We start from the raw sequence: 15,052 nt of genomic DNA, 5'->3' as shown, positions 1-15,052 counted from the left end.
TTATCTGCAGCCTCAGATCATTATTGACCAATGAGCTTGGTAGCCAGTATTCTATCCAGAGGAGCTTCGGTTCTTCCTGCTGAGAGGAAAGTGCTTATTATAGAATGTAGGAGGCTGCTGGTCAGACAGAAAGCTGGTGTCTCTGGGCTCCTGCTGGACGCTCAGGGAGAGTCAGCGGCAGAGATATTAGAGGCTCAGACAAGACTAACTTAAACAAGCTGAGCCAAAGCTTCTCATTCATGTGATGTAATTGCATGGTGAATAGCAGTAGCTGAAGCTGCTGTGTCTCAAATGATAGAATAATATTAACCCTCAGTTGCTGATAACAAAAGCAGGATTTATTTTCACTTATTCATTTCTCATTCATTGCTGTTTGTCAATGAGAAGGTTCAGAAGGTATAGATTCTTAGCTTTCAATAAAAGGAGACATATTTTATCATTTGATAAAAGGCTTTGTTGTGTTTTGTTTTGTATGAAGAAAAACATCTGTGTCAGTTTGTTACATCAAAACAATGGAAAAGTGTCAGAATTGAACCTGTTAATACAGACCGTTAATGACATTCATTACAGACTGTTAATGGCATTCATACCTAATTACACAATGGATTATGTAATGATGTACATATATTTAAATAGTACAGCAAAACATCACCAATAACTCCAGATGCCGAAGGGTTAAAGACAAATAAAAGAAATCCAACATGCTCAGTAGTTGTTAGTGTTGGATTACACCAATGATTTAAATCATAAGTCTAGCAAACCAAACATCAAAAAGCCATGTTTACATGTGGTAAACACAAGTGAAGCTTCTTTATGGTATAATCTCATCTCCTACACAGTGCGCCTCCATATGAAACCAGGAAAATGAACCATCATTTTGGGATAAAGAAGACTGCAATAAGCAGGTCCAGCTTTAAATTACCAGCAATAATGGAAGACCGGTAGCCATCCTGCTTGCTTACAGTGTATGCTCCCATTAAGCAGTCTGGACAAGCACAAACACCAGACAGTCTGGTCATGGTGTTATTAATGAGCCAGCCTTATGCATAACAATCCTGGGAGCAGAGCATTTTCTGCCTTCTAACAATTGGGAACTGGAAACACAGTCAAGCCAGCCAGTTAGTTAGCAAGCCAGACAGAAATCTGGGCCCATGTCTTAGGTTAGTGGCTCAGAATCTTTATACTGGCATCTCAAAACCCACTGTAAAAATTAATCTGTAACACTTTACTGTAGGGCAGTGCTTGTAAGACTACATGAAATCTGTATAAGATTGTCATGACAACTGCCATGAATCTGCATGAACGCTTATAAAGGCTTATTCCAATAGGCCTCATCTGTCATAAAGTCTGCCTTTGTCAACTTTGATGTCATAACACTGTCCCTTGACATAGATTTTTCAGACATTGAGTTGTCATGGCAACCCAAATCATGAATTCATTTTTTGGTGACTTTGTAGCTTAGTGTCTTACAGTGACATAATACTGATGATGTAGCAAGCTTAAACATTATAAATGATAAAATGAAACTCACTTTAGCTAAGGGCCATGGATAGTTCCAGTCCTAAAATCTGAAAAAATACAGTATATATGCACACCTGTGACCACCTCACAACTGAATTCTGTATTACTGTGCCACCTCACAAAAAAATGTTGCGCTGTTAATGGAAAACTTTTTGACTCTATGCTGCTTGCATGGAGCATCGAGTGTACTGATGAAGTAAGAATGCGTTTTGTTTAAACTGACAGGCTGACAATTTATTTATGATGCTAAAACTATGCTGCTCTGACAGCTAACAAGCTAAAAGATAGCAAACATGCTAAACAACTCTATCATTAATATCACAGGCTTGAATTATAGTATTTATGGTATGATTCACTGTAAAACGAAAATGTAAAAGTCTAAAAAATGTCATTTGAATTGCTTCCGCACTTCAAATGTCCATGTTTAAGTCAGATCTGCATTAAGTAGCATCAAACCCAGGCTAAATCTCAAACTATCCTCACACTCCCTAAATAGTGTGCTAGGTAAGTTTTTTTAATTCTATAGCCAAATAATACACTATTTGCTGAATATTGAAATGACTGAATACTACATGGCTATGTTTTAGCTACATTAAGCTCTTTTGAGGTGCAGCAGCCAGTATTCAAATTCTTATATATTGCACTATGTAAGGAGCAGGGAGCCATTTGAGATTCAGCCTCAGTGTGGGAAAGAGTGCCAATAGCTTGGTGCTAAAAAAAGACTTGGTGCTAAGTAAATTATTTACTGAAAAATTGTGTATTTTATCATATTTTATGTTGGCCACCATTCTTTAAATGCAATAAGCCACTTGAGGCTGTGTGTACTGCAATTGTATCATGAGGACGGGGGATTAAGGCACTCTGCTTTGTGTGAACACCCTTTAACCAGTTGCAGTAACACACAGTCTTGAGTGGCTTATTGCTTTATTTTGTTAAACTTTTCTGACTCTGCCAGCTATGTCATAGTATTATTATTATTATTATTATTATTATTATTATTATTATTATGGTCTATACTGGTCTTAAAAGGTCATTTCAGCCTATAAAGTGTCATGACACAGCAAGTAGAATTGCACCTGACAAATGGTACCTACTCGAATAAGCGTTTTGAAATGTTCATGTACGTCTTTTTCAGTCATTATGAAAGGCTTATGTAGCCTTATGAGCACTCTACCCTACAGTAAAGTGAGTGTGGTGCCTGGCATGTAACAATCTTGTACACAGGGTTTATCTGTGGTTTATCTAGAAGCAGATCCGGCGTGAATAAGGTTTCGTCTCATAGTGGGAGCCCCATTCAAACATATGCATTTACTTAAATGGGCGCTGTCTATTGTAAACTGGTTGAACACTTATTTTATTTATTTATATTACCTATGATCTTCAGGATGACCCAGGCTGCAGCTGGACTAATCTGTGCTAGGACCACCATGACGAGTAGTGGCCATTAATGTGTCATTTCCTTTTCTATTTATCTGAGTGAAGAAAGTGACCCCTCTACTTGGCCTCCACTATCATAACATCCTCTGTTTGAAAATGGAGGCTATTCTGTATGAAATAACAGTTATCAAACCGCTCCAGGCCATTCTCATCAATCCAGTGATTGGAAATGATCTTACAATGAAAAATGAATGGAAAATGAACCCCATTGTGACTCGCTCTCTCGCTCTCTCGCTCTCTCTCTCTCCCACTGTTTCTCTTATTCCTCATGTAAATACTCAAAAAGCAGCCAAATGATACATGCTTTCTTGTATTTTCTCTGAGGGTCACTTATAATGTTTGCATGGTTTATGTGCCAAAACCAGTCATAATTAATTTTCATATGAACCAACTCTTCTTTTACATTACCGGCATTTGGCACACTCTTATCCAGAGCGACTTACAATTTGATCATTTTACACAATTGGCCTAACTGCGTGTCTTTTGGACTGTGGGAGGAAACCGGAGAACCCGGAGGAAACCCACGCAGACACGGGGAGAACATGCAAACTCCACACAGAGAGGACCCTGATCACCTGGCCGGGGAATCGAAACCAGGCCCTCCTTGCTGTGAGGCGACAGCGCTACCCACCACACCACCGTTCTTAGAATGAAACAGGCTGATTTTGTTCAAAATAGTTTCAGATAAACAGAGCTTTACCAACTGATACAGTCTCAATTGTCCATTGACAAAGATGGTTCTGAATTGTCATATTCAGGTGTGAAAGACTGTATAATTTAAATGAGAGTGGGTGGGGCTAAGCTACTGTAAGGTGAATAGCTGGATGTATGTGCATGCCTTCAGAAATTACTTGAGTAATTGCAATTAAGCATTTTTTTAAAAGAAGTGTTTTTTAAGATTTGTACTTCATTCATTTACTAATGAAATTGAATACTTCATTCATTCATTTTCTAAGCCGCTTCCCCCTCAGGGTCACGGGGGATGCTGGAGCCTATCCCAGCAGTCACTGGGCAAAAGGTAGGATACACCCTGGACAGGTCGCCAGTCCATCGCAGGGCAGACAGACAGACATACACAATCACACATTCATACCCAGGGGCAATTTAGCATGTCCCATTGGCCTGACTGCATGTCTTTGGACTGTGGGAGGAAACCGGAGAACCTGGAGGAAACCCACGCAGACACGGGGAGAACATGCAAACTCCACACAGAGAGGACCCTGATCACCTGGCCGGGGAATCAAACCCAGGCCCTCTTCGCTGTGAGGTGATATGTAAAAGTTACATTTTCAAAAGAGGATTTTCTCCTGCCAATTCTTTTTTTTTTACTTTTTTATTTACTTTTGGTCTTCCATGTGCATTTGTTTTGGTTCAGCCCCCTTGTTTGTTGACTCCGCCCCTGATTATTTTCACCTGTCCCTCGTTATCCCTATTTTTAAGCCCTGTGTTTGCCCCTTGTCTTGGCTGCTCTTTGTTTGTTATCTGCTGTGTTGGATGTTCTGTTTGTTCTGTTCTGGTTGTTCTGTTGAATTCCGGTGTCTATCATGTCTGCCCCCGATCTCTCCATATCGGCTACTTGAACCTGGACTGTTACGATGATGATCCTGGATTTGCCCTTAATAAATCTCGCTTATCCCAGCACGTGCGTCCGCCTCCTCGCTCCCCATTACAGCTAATTTACTGGCCCCTAGTCATTGCGTCAGTTACTACCAAACAAGGAAAACTTCGTATCAGTTTTGTACCATTTATTTTTTACTTTCATATACACTGTAAAAAAAAAAGTATTTTCACTGTCAAAGTACCATAAAATAAAATGGTTCAATGCGTGCAAGTAAACTATACATATACTTATTTTAACAATGCTGTGGTAAATTTACAGAAACAGAATTAAATCAATAAAAACAGACGATCATCTTTACTGCAGACATTTGTTTCTTTCGGTGGGTGTTATTGATATTTATATGGAAAATAATGTAAGCATTGTAATTTTGTATCATTTTACAGATTTTTTCCAACATTGAGAAAACATACTTTTTCTGTGAACAGGTTTTGTCTGGTACCCTGCTGTCAGACCCTTTTTTGTCTTTTACAGATTTATTCTTTTATAGAGTGCACTTGGGTAAACTATGTTTACATGTTGATTTTTTTACTTTCATTTAAATATACCTTGAGCACCAGACTCCCTCTTTTCACCTATACTTTCAATACAGTTTCTTTGTACTTTTTCCACTCCATGTGTTGGTCTTTGTGACATCACAAAAACAATAAACCTAAAACAGGTTGCCTTTGCAGCTTACTTTCCATATAGAGAGTATATGGACGGTAGAGTGAATGGTATGTCCAGAAGCTTTACTACCTGAAACTGTTTTATTTCATGAAATTGAGAAAAATACATTTTTCCATGATAAGAGCACTGGAACATTCCATTAATTCTTTAGAATCTGTTGATATCAAGGTAAACATGGACCCTAACAGAGATACAACTGTTGCATTTCTGAGTACACTCCACAATCCACCCCCCACTCTTCCACCAATTACTGTAGACAGATGGGCCGCATCCAAACCAGTGAACATCTCAATGTCCTTTCTGTGTGTGGGACATCATGCTGTTCCTGCAGGATGAGAAGAGAGTGTATGAAAAACATTTCAGTGCTCCCCAAGGACATCACACTGGCAGCACATGTACACGTTGTTACAGCAGTTCATGTGTGTTTGTGTGTTTGCTGTATGTGCGTGTGAAAACGACACTTCGTGATTTATGCCTCCTCATGACTTTTCTGACACCTCCGCTACTAATGGCTCCTTATTTTAGAAACGACTAATTATCATTTCATTTCAGAATTCCTCCCGTGGTTTTCCGCCTTCGTTTTCTTTTAATACTTAATTGCTTCGTACAGCAGCAGCAGCAGCAAAAAACTAAAATAAATAATAAAAAGTCAGAACAGCAGTGGAAAGAGAAACTCAGTGCGCTTCACTTTCCTGAGCACACTGCGCAAGTTTTTTCATTTACGCAGCTCGTAACCCTAATTGAATGCAAATAGGAGGCAGGCCTGGCCAGGCCCTGACCCTTGGCTGACCACCTGAGGAGAGACAAGGCCCAAATTATGCGCGACCTCACACATCACATACACGGCCACCTCTGCAACAAGAGCTCTTATTCATAACCGTCATATTTCCAGCATTCCCGGCAGGTAAAGTAACGCAGAAACAAAACACAAGCACGAAAAAGGAGCCATTGAAGGAATGTTGGTGTTATTAGATTTTTTTCCCCTTTTTATTTTTTTTCCAAAAAAAATTATTCCCAAACTCTGAGAGGGTGAAGTATAAGAGGGAGTGAAATATGATGGATGATTCATTACATGATTACAGTGCAAACATTACACCTCAACATTCAATTAAGGTGTTATTTACCTAGAGACTGCCAGAACACTTGCAGTGAAAAGTCAACTGGCATATTAATTAATTCGTAGGAAATTGATGTTTATTTTCCTAATATTTATACAATATTTTTGTATTTATATACTTATTTTACTTTTATATCATTCATTCATTATTTTTTCATGTTCATAAAAAGAAACAAAAATACAGTCAGTACTACTGGCTTTTTCTCTTCAATGCAAGGTCTAAGAGGCTCTTTTGTAAATGGAGATCTAATATACTGCAGTTTGCCATTACTGTCTGAGCCAGTGACCTTACAGGCTTAACTCATTGCCTGTCTGCTTCCTTTAAACCTCATGCAGAGAACATATGGATTCAGGTCATAAAGCACCACAGATTTGTCTCTATGGATTATCCACTACTGGGATCGATGCCTGCTAGAAGGAGAGTGGACATACTTGGTCAGATCTAAACTTATTTTATAGAGTTCAGGCCTAATCTAGAAAGTGACAAACTTAATGTACATAATGTAGTAGTTTGTTTCGATGGCAGATTATATACTGCCAAAAAAGTGACACGCTCAATTCAGGTTGCTGTCAGAGGGACAGTTCAGCTGAAAAAGCTAATGCTGCTAAAAATAAATGAAAACAACCCACCTCCACTTAGCGTTATGCAAATGATATCATGCTAATTGTTAGTTAGTAGATTCCATTTACTGTTTGCCACTTTCACATGTTTTGTGAGATCAAGCTACTTGGTGGTTATTAGCTTCCATTCACTGTTAACCATATTAGCATGTTGGTCAAGCTATTCCACTAGCAAGTACAGTTCTGAGGAAGGCTGTATCTTTTTTTCTGTTCTCAGGCCTTTACATGTGAAATTGATAAAACGCAAATGGCTTTATTAAAATAAATGCTTATTTTGAATAAATGTTAGCATTCTGGGCAGAATGAGGAAGAGTCCAACATGACTGCAAGCAAACTCCTTACACAAACACACTCACACACACTTCCAAGCCAGGCCAAAACCCAACACAGGGCTGTTCACATTCAGGAGTGCTGCTCTAGATGATTTATGACCTCCAATTAAATGCTGAATGGCAGATTTGACCGATTCATATGATCTACTTCCCTGCCCATAAAGATAACCTCACTCAGTTTAACCTTGCTTAGTCTCTCTCTCTCTCTCTCTCACACACACACACACACACAAACAAACAAACTCACACAAATACACAGACATCCTCATTCACATTCGCTTGCTCACCCACTTTCCAGCTCGGCCTCTCTGTCGGCCAGGCCTGGACAGCGTGGTCTCTCAGCATCAGTGCCAGCTTTCTGCCATACAGCCAAAACTGCACTCCAGAGTCAACAACAATTACCTGCAGTCCAAATCCAGAAGCTGTCAGAGAAAGAAAAGAGACGGGGCTGATACCACAAACACACACACACACACACACACACACACACACACACACACACACACACACACACACACACTCATACTCAGTAGTCACTTTAAAAAACTAATATGCTACATCTTGCAGATGTACACAGGTTTGTCTGTTTTTCTAGAGAACATTTGTCTGTTAAAACAAAGTCTCATATTTACAAAATGACAATTTGATCCAAGAAGTAAAACCACATTCTTTTATAGGCAAAAGGGCAGGAAAACACCTCACTTTAAGAACAATGACCATTTTCTTTAAAGCAATGGGGAAACCTCAGAGCAGAGAAGGCCTAGTGACTTCTGGGAACTAATAAACGCAAGTTTAAACGCTTTACTACTCTTGTTTTCATTTTAAGCTCTGGAAAGAAACAAAACAGGTTACATCCTTAAAACACTCAGTGGAACACTGTCCAATCAGAAATGTATTTTGTCTGTGTTATCTAGGTAGCTATAGCTAAGAAAGCTCTCCTATTGGTTATGACTTTAAGAGCTGAAGAGAAGTTAGATTACCTTTCAGCACAATTACAAAGTGACAGATGAATCAATCACTCACATTTTGATTTCCTAAAAGCAGAACCAATGTTCAGAGAACAAATGGCACTCTATGCCTTCTGGGAGTCCCACATATGTCAGGGACCGTGAGTGCAAACAACAGCCAAATCGGTAGCTTGTTAAACATATAAAACAGTAGCGGCGGCTCTACACTAGATGTCTCTATTGAAGGAGTGCTAGGAGGTAAAGCATATGCTAACATGTCTGACAGAAGCTTCAGGCAAAACACAGAATGTGTTTCAAATGTCTGTGTTAAATCTAGAACCACCAAAACCTATTGAAGCGAATTGCTGTTAGCTCAGTGCTAACAAACTATGAGAAACCTGTAGGAATATTAGCAGAAGCTTTATCATAGGGTTTTTTTACTCCTGTTTTGACCTAGTTTTGACATTTTTGGCCTGAATTGAAGGGCTAGCTCTAATATGCAAGGTTCAACACTGCCTAATGCTAAACTGTTTGATGAATCTTGCATTAATCAGTGCACTTGAGTAGGTTTCACATATATCTTTGTTATATCAAATCTAAATGCCATATTAAAATATTGTGATTTGAAATTAGATCTCAATTTGAGTCTTGAAATGTCAATGTTGTTAATTAAAGCATTATACTGACTATGTGAAGAATATAATAACATATAAAATTGTTTATCATTATTATTATTATTATTATCATTATAATAATAATAATATAACAGAACATATTTAAAGAAAGCAGTAGCATTTCATTCATAAGGGCTGTAACGGGGAGCGAGGTAGCGGACGCATGTGCAGACTTTTAAATAAATAAAATAAAAGCGATTTTAATTGAGGGCAAATCCAAAATCAGGGTCGTAATAGTCCAGGGTCATAGCGCCAATACGAACAGATCGTAGTTCAGACATGACAAACAGCTGAATGCAAAGCAAACAACACAGAGCAATACAATCAGACAAAGACCGATACAACAAACAACGACCGATACAGGTGGAGACAATCAGGGGAGGAGTTACAAAACGAGGGGCAGGACTACAGATACCAAAACAAACGCACATGGACTAAACCAAAACACATGGACAGGACTGGGAGCGGCCAATCGTGACAAGGGCAAATGATCAGAATAGATCAGGTGCGATGTAACTCTGCTGAGCTGCAAAACTCATCACATGAAAGATGAAAATGTCTAATTCTAGCTTATAATCACCATAACTATAACTACATAAATTCCAAACTTTGTGTCTCTATGAAGGAAATCTGACTAAACATGAAAAATTCTAGATTTTTCTGCCAATGTAAATGCATAGTTTACATACTTTATATTTGTTTAATGCAGAATATATAAAAACATAGTCATCGTGGCATGTGCTGAAGCTTGGACACACTTGTGTCTATGCAATTTCTCAGAACCTAATTAGATCTTAATTGACTTGCTAGGACTGGTTAGGTGGACCAACATTTTTCATTAGGACTTGTCAAGTGATTATCCAAGAGCATGATCAATTCTTTGATTCTTCAAACCTTGTGCTAACACTCAACAGATGAGCTTCTATAAGCAGCTGGCTGATCTGAAAATTAAGCCTAATGTATACAACGCAAGGGAAGGCTTTAAATTGTCATTAATGTATGGCAGTTAAGGAGAATTGTGGAGATTAACTGTGGAGTGGAACTTTTATTTTATTTTAAATTTATTAAAACAATACATTTATCTGTTTGAACATTAAATATCTTGTCTTTGTAGTGTATTCTATTGAATATAGGTTGAAAAGGATTTGCAAGTCATCGTATTTTTTATTTATCTTTTACACAACGTCATTGTGTAACTTCATTGGAATTGGGGTTGTACCTTGGTATCTCTACTTTAACTCAAGTACGTGGTTTATGTACTTCATCCACCACTGCTTGAGTGATTAGGAATGCTTAAGTGGTCAGTCATGACGACACACAGGCCAAATTCCTTTAGTCTTCTATCATTGTCAGAAAGATTGTTTGACAGTGATGCATGACAAAAGGTTGTTGAGCTGCACAAATCAGGAAATGGCTACAAGAAAAAAGCTAAATGTTTGAAATATCCATTTTCACCATTAGAGCAATAATTATGAAGTTTAAAGCAAAGCAACTGGACATGTTTAGAGCCTATGGGAAGAGAATGTACGTCCATGTGACTCCATACACTGTGAGAAGATTAGTTTAAGTGGCCAAAGAAAAATCAAGGATCACAGATGCACTGGAATTAAAGAAATAATTTAGGTCTTGGGGCCAAAATGTTTCTCAAACTGCAATCAGATGCCAACTACATAGCCAAAAGTTGTTTGGGAAGGTTGCCCGAAGGAAGCCTCTGTTGTCAAGAACCTACAAACTTAAGTGCCTACAGTTTCAGTGGGACCATGTTTTACAATCAGGTGAGACAAAACATTTAGCTTGTTAGCCACAAACACCAGAGGTGGGTTTGATGTAGACAGAATGATAACCAGGCAAGGGAATTTGCAAAAAGTATTGGATGAAGGGGTGCCAACTATTGTGGCACATGTTGATAAAAAAAAAATTTAATTGTATTATTTATTCAAATAAAGGTTGGATTTTTGGCAACATTTTCAATAAAAGATGAAAAGGATGAGCAATAAAGAATGTATTTATAGCCTAATTATTTTTACCAGGTGTACCAATATTTGTGGAGAGTACTAAAACATTACAAGAATAAATAAACACGCGCACACACACACACACACACAGGCTATCGCTGTGTGCTTCACGCTGCGTCTGAATGTGTTGGATGTTACAATGCTGCGCTACATGAAAATAATGCGGCTCAGCATTGCTATTGGCATACCTGCACAGCGCTCTTAAAAAGACAGAGTGCTTGTTTGACCATAGCGGACAGACTCTTAAACACACTCCACTCGCAAAGCCTCTGAAATATTTCACTCACAACACTTTCAGGCAGGCCCTGGTATGGCGTAAGTGCTTGGCCTGAGCTCTGTTGTTCTGAGATCCAAATACATTCATGCTGTTTATTTCCTCTGCAAAATCCCTTCCTTTACCACAACTTGGAATATATTTCAATAGAAACTCATAGAGAGAGAAAGAGAGAGAGGGGAAGGAAACAGCGACATTGCGGGAGAGAAAGAGAGAGAAACATAGAAGTGTAGTTGATAAATAGTAAAAGAGTGAGAAAAAGACAAGGGGCAGAGAGAAAGAAAGAAACTATGTTGGAGTTGGAGAGAAAAGGAGAGTGAGAAAAAAGATGGAAAGAGTGAGTTAGTGGGCAAAAGACAAAGATAGAGATAAAAAAGTTAGAGGAAGTGAGCATAAAAAAGAGAGACAGACAGGTAGAGAGGGAAAGATGAGGGAACAAGAGAGGGAAACCGAGGAAGAGAGAGATAGAGAGAGAGGAAGAGAGAGAGAGAGAGAGAGAGAGAGAGGGAGAGAGAGAGAGGAAGAGAGAGAGAGAGAGAGAGAGAGGGAGGGAGAGAGAGAGAGAGAGAGAGAGAGAGAGAGAGAGGGAGGGAGAGAGAGAGAGAGAGAGAGAGGGGGAGAGAGAGAGAGAGAGAGAGAGAGAGAGAGAGGGAGAGAGAGAGAGAGAGAGAGAGAGAGGGAGAGAGGAAGAGAGAGAGAGAGAGAGAGAGAGAGAGGGAGGGAGAGAGAGAGAGAGAGAGAGAGAGAGAGAGAGAGAGAGAGGGAGAGAGAGAGAGAGAGAGAGAGAGAGAGAGGGAGAGAGAGAGAGAGAGAGGGAGAGAGGAAGAGAGAGAGAGAGAGAGAGAGAGAGAGAGGGAGGGAGAGAGAGAGAGAGAGAGAGAGAGAGAGAGAGAGAGAGAGAGAGAGAGAGAGAGAGAGAAAGAGAGAGGGAGGGAGAGAGAGAGAGAGAGAGAGAGAGAGAGAGAGAGAGGGAGAGAGAGAGAGTCTGACAACAATTAAACACAGAGCATGTTTGTACTGGGGGGAAAGAGTAGCTGTTGCATTGGAAGGCTGTGCCGCCCGTGGCCAGCCGCGGAAGTCCCATTAAAAGGGGAAAGGCTGCGTGAACAGCTGTTTTCATTGCTGCTTTACACTGGCTGCCATGTCCCCGTGCTTTTGTAGTCACTGTGCTGGGATACCGCAGACTCCCTCCAAAGCACCACTCACATGGCACACATATGAGATTTGGGGAGGGAGGGGTGAAGAAGGGGGAAGTAGAAGTATAAAACAGGAGAAAAGAGGACAATCTGTGTAGGTAAGAAAGAAGCAACGGAATAAAGTAGAACAGGACGCATAGAACATAGTCATTCCATAATAAAGATAATAAGAAAGCTCCATATTATCAATAACTTGTAATAAAGTTCATTTCTAGAATGGTAATCAAATCTAGCTGATCAGATAACTGTTCATAATAATTTTGTGATAATATATAACTATAAATAAATATAGTCTATTATTTGAACATTTGCTATTTTGATGTTCCTAAAAGATTTTAAATTATGAATAAACCATTGGCTTACAATTTGATGTCTAGATTATAACATTGGAATCCACACAATATAAGTAACTATTGAATAACAACTCTTAAAACAACAAGTGATGCAAAATATTTGAATGTAGCATAGAAAATGTGTCAAACAGTGCAATAAAAAGTTTTTTGTTTGGATTTTCCTTGTAATATGCGTTTAATGTAGTGTGTACATTTTCTAAATGTTGAATTTACTCCTCTCCTCAGTCCAAACAGTCATTCATATATAGTATATACAGTAAATATAGTCTGCTATGTTTCCTAGAGAGGGACATACCACCTGAGAACAACTCTTCATTTTGCATGCATCTTAAGTGTCTGGGTGATTCAGATGAGTTACATTTTGAAAACAAAATACCACATGGTTTTCCAAAGGTGTACATAGCAAAATTCCAGACTGAGTCCACTATAATGACAGAAAACATCTTGTTTTTGTTCTTATGTAAAGCACAGGGGCATGGCTTTGGAAACCACTCCTTTAAAGCTTATGTTACAGTCTGAAGTTTCACCAACAAGGGCCACTATTAGCATGAACATACACCAGAAGGAGCTTATAAATGCACATTTGGATGAAATACCTGTTAAACCGACAAGTGAAGTAGTACTTAAAAGCTTTTGGTTTGCTCAACATTTTTATTTATAATATTTTTAATCTGATTAAAAAGCATTAATTTTTTTCAGACACTAGCTGATATATTACATTTAGGGGCAAGCACAATGTTGTCTAAACTCAATTATAATAATTAAATCATCACTATCCATGCACTGGTCAGTAGCACTGATCTCACTCCAGGTCACACAGAGTGGGCCGAAAGAGGTCAACTGGGGTATGTGTTTGGGATACATCATGTTTTGTCTATCTCTTGCGCTACACTTAATGACAAAAATGTACACAAAGACATTTAAGGACTTAAGAGGCCTTGTAGCGGTTGTAAAAAAAAGGGTAAAACAGACGAGAGACAACAGAACTTAATGCCAAACAGCAATGTCTGTTTATGTTCAGGTTCATATTATCAGTGTCAAAAGAAAAATGCTTTTTTTTTTTGACCGTTTGAAACAAGGTCAGCTTCCCTTTCCATTGTGTGATTGGGCCAGTATATTTTGAAATTATAGCCTTTTTCAATCAACATTAACAGTTATTACGAACCATTTTCCCTTCTTCTATAACGTTATGAAGGTTTTCTTATTCAAATGCTCCTTTGGAAATTACTTATGACTTATTAGTTGTTTGTACCTCTGTGTGTGAGTGCTGCACATTGCGGTAGGGCACAGTCCAAAAAGTAGCAGGGGTTGTGATTGAGTGTGTTTATGTGGTCCATCACTGCCACACTAGAGCAGGCCCACCTGTAGTCTGGGAGTCATTATGTGAAGGTCATGGGATATCCTCCATGTAAACGCAAACTCACTTCAGCTCAAATTGGGTGTAAAGATCCCATTTCCTCTCCTTTGCCACCCCAGCCACCTGTAGAGGGACGGGGCTTGACAGCAGCATGGTCCTCCAGTGTTCATTATGATCATATTACAACTTAGTCTTGGCAACGGATACGTTTAGGAGTTAAGCATTTTTTCATAACTTAAGTGGAGGGCGATTTACAAGCTGTACTATGAATTCTTTATGCAGCAATGGAAAAATATCCAACATTGCTGCAAATTTCTTGCTCAGGGCTTTAAGGATCCTCATGCCATATATTCTGCATAAGAAATGTTCCTAAGTAGTTTTTGGCTGGCTTACGTGGTTCTAGGGAATACCTTGTTTGGAATCAGTCAGGTTAAAAGTTGTTTAAAAGTAAGATTGAAATGTTATAAACTAGACACCAACGTGTAAATCAATGGTCTTTTCATAATTTATGGTAAAAAAAATGTAGCAAATATTATTTAATAATAAACTGTGCCTAGAAAGAGAAACCTTTGGTGATTGGTGGGTTTAGCAGTGTTAAATAGTAGTTACTGTTTGCTATGATGTTGCCATGAAGTTGCCATGGTATTCCTGCTTTTTGTTAGGGCATTGCTTGGTGGTTATTTGAAGGCTGCAAAGGTGTAGCGAGGCTAGTGTAACCAATTGCTGTGCCATTCTAGGTGGTTGCTAAGGTTTTACCATGCCATTTCTATACGATCCCAGGTTGTTGCTAATGTGTAACTAGGCCATTTCTGTGATATCCCAGGTGGTTGCTAAAGTGTTGCTGTGTAATTTCTATGCTATCCCATGTGTTTGCTAAGGTGTAACTAGGCCATTGCTATGACATCCCAGGTGGTTGCTAAG

General features: G+C 38.9%; 1 long non-coding RNA gene across 2 annotated transcripts in view; it reads right to left on the bottom strand.

Moving 5' to 3' along the window:
- Window positions 1-5,306: 5,306 nt before the first annotated feature.
- Window positions 5,307-15,052, bottom strand: part of LOC108424903 — a 199,499-nt gene continuing 189,753 nt past the window's right edge. For both annotated transcript variants that reach the window (XR_001857664.2, XR_001857665.2), the window contains 2 exons: window positions 7,603-7,737; window positions 5,307-5,570 (listed from right to left, as the gene is read on the bottom strand). This is a non-coding gene — a long non-coding RNA (uncharacterized LOC108424903). The remainder of the gene's footprint in view (window positions 5,571-7,602; window positions 7,738-15,052) is intronic.

This window comes from Pygocentrus nattereri, chromosome 25 (genome assembly GCF_015220715.1).
Source record: "Pygocentrus nattereri isolate fPygNat1 chromosome 25, fPygNat1.pri, whole genome shotgun sequence".
In the NCBI taxonomy this organism is placed as follows: domain Eukaryota; kingdom Metazoa; phylum Chordata; class Actinopteri; order Characiformes; family Serrasalmidae; genus Pygocentrus; species Pygocentrus nattereri.
Note: the sequence above shows the minus strand (reverse complement) of the source record. Positions and strands in the feature narration are given on the sequence as shown.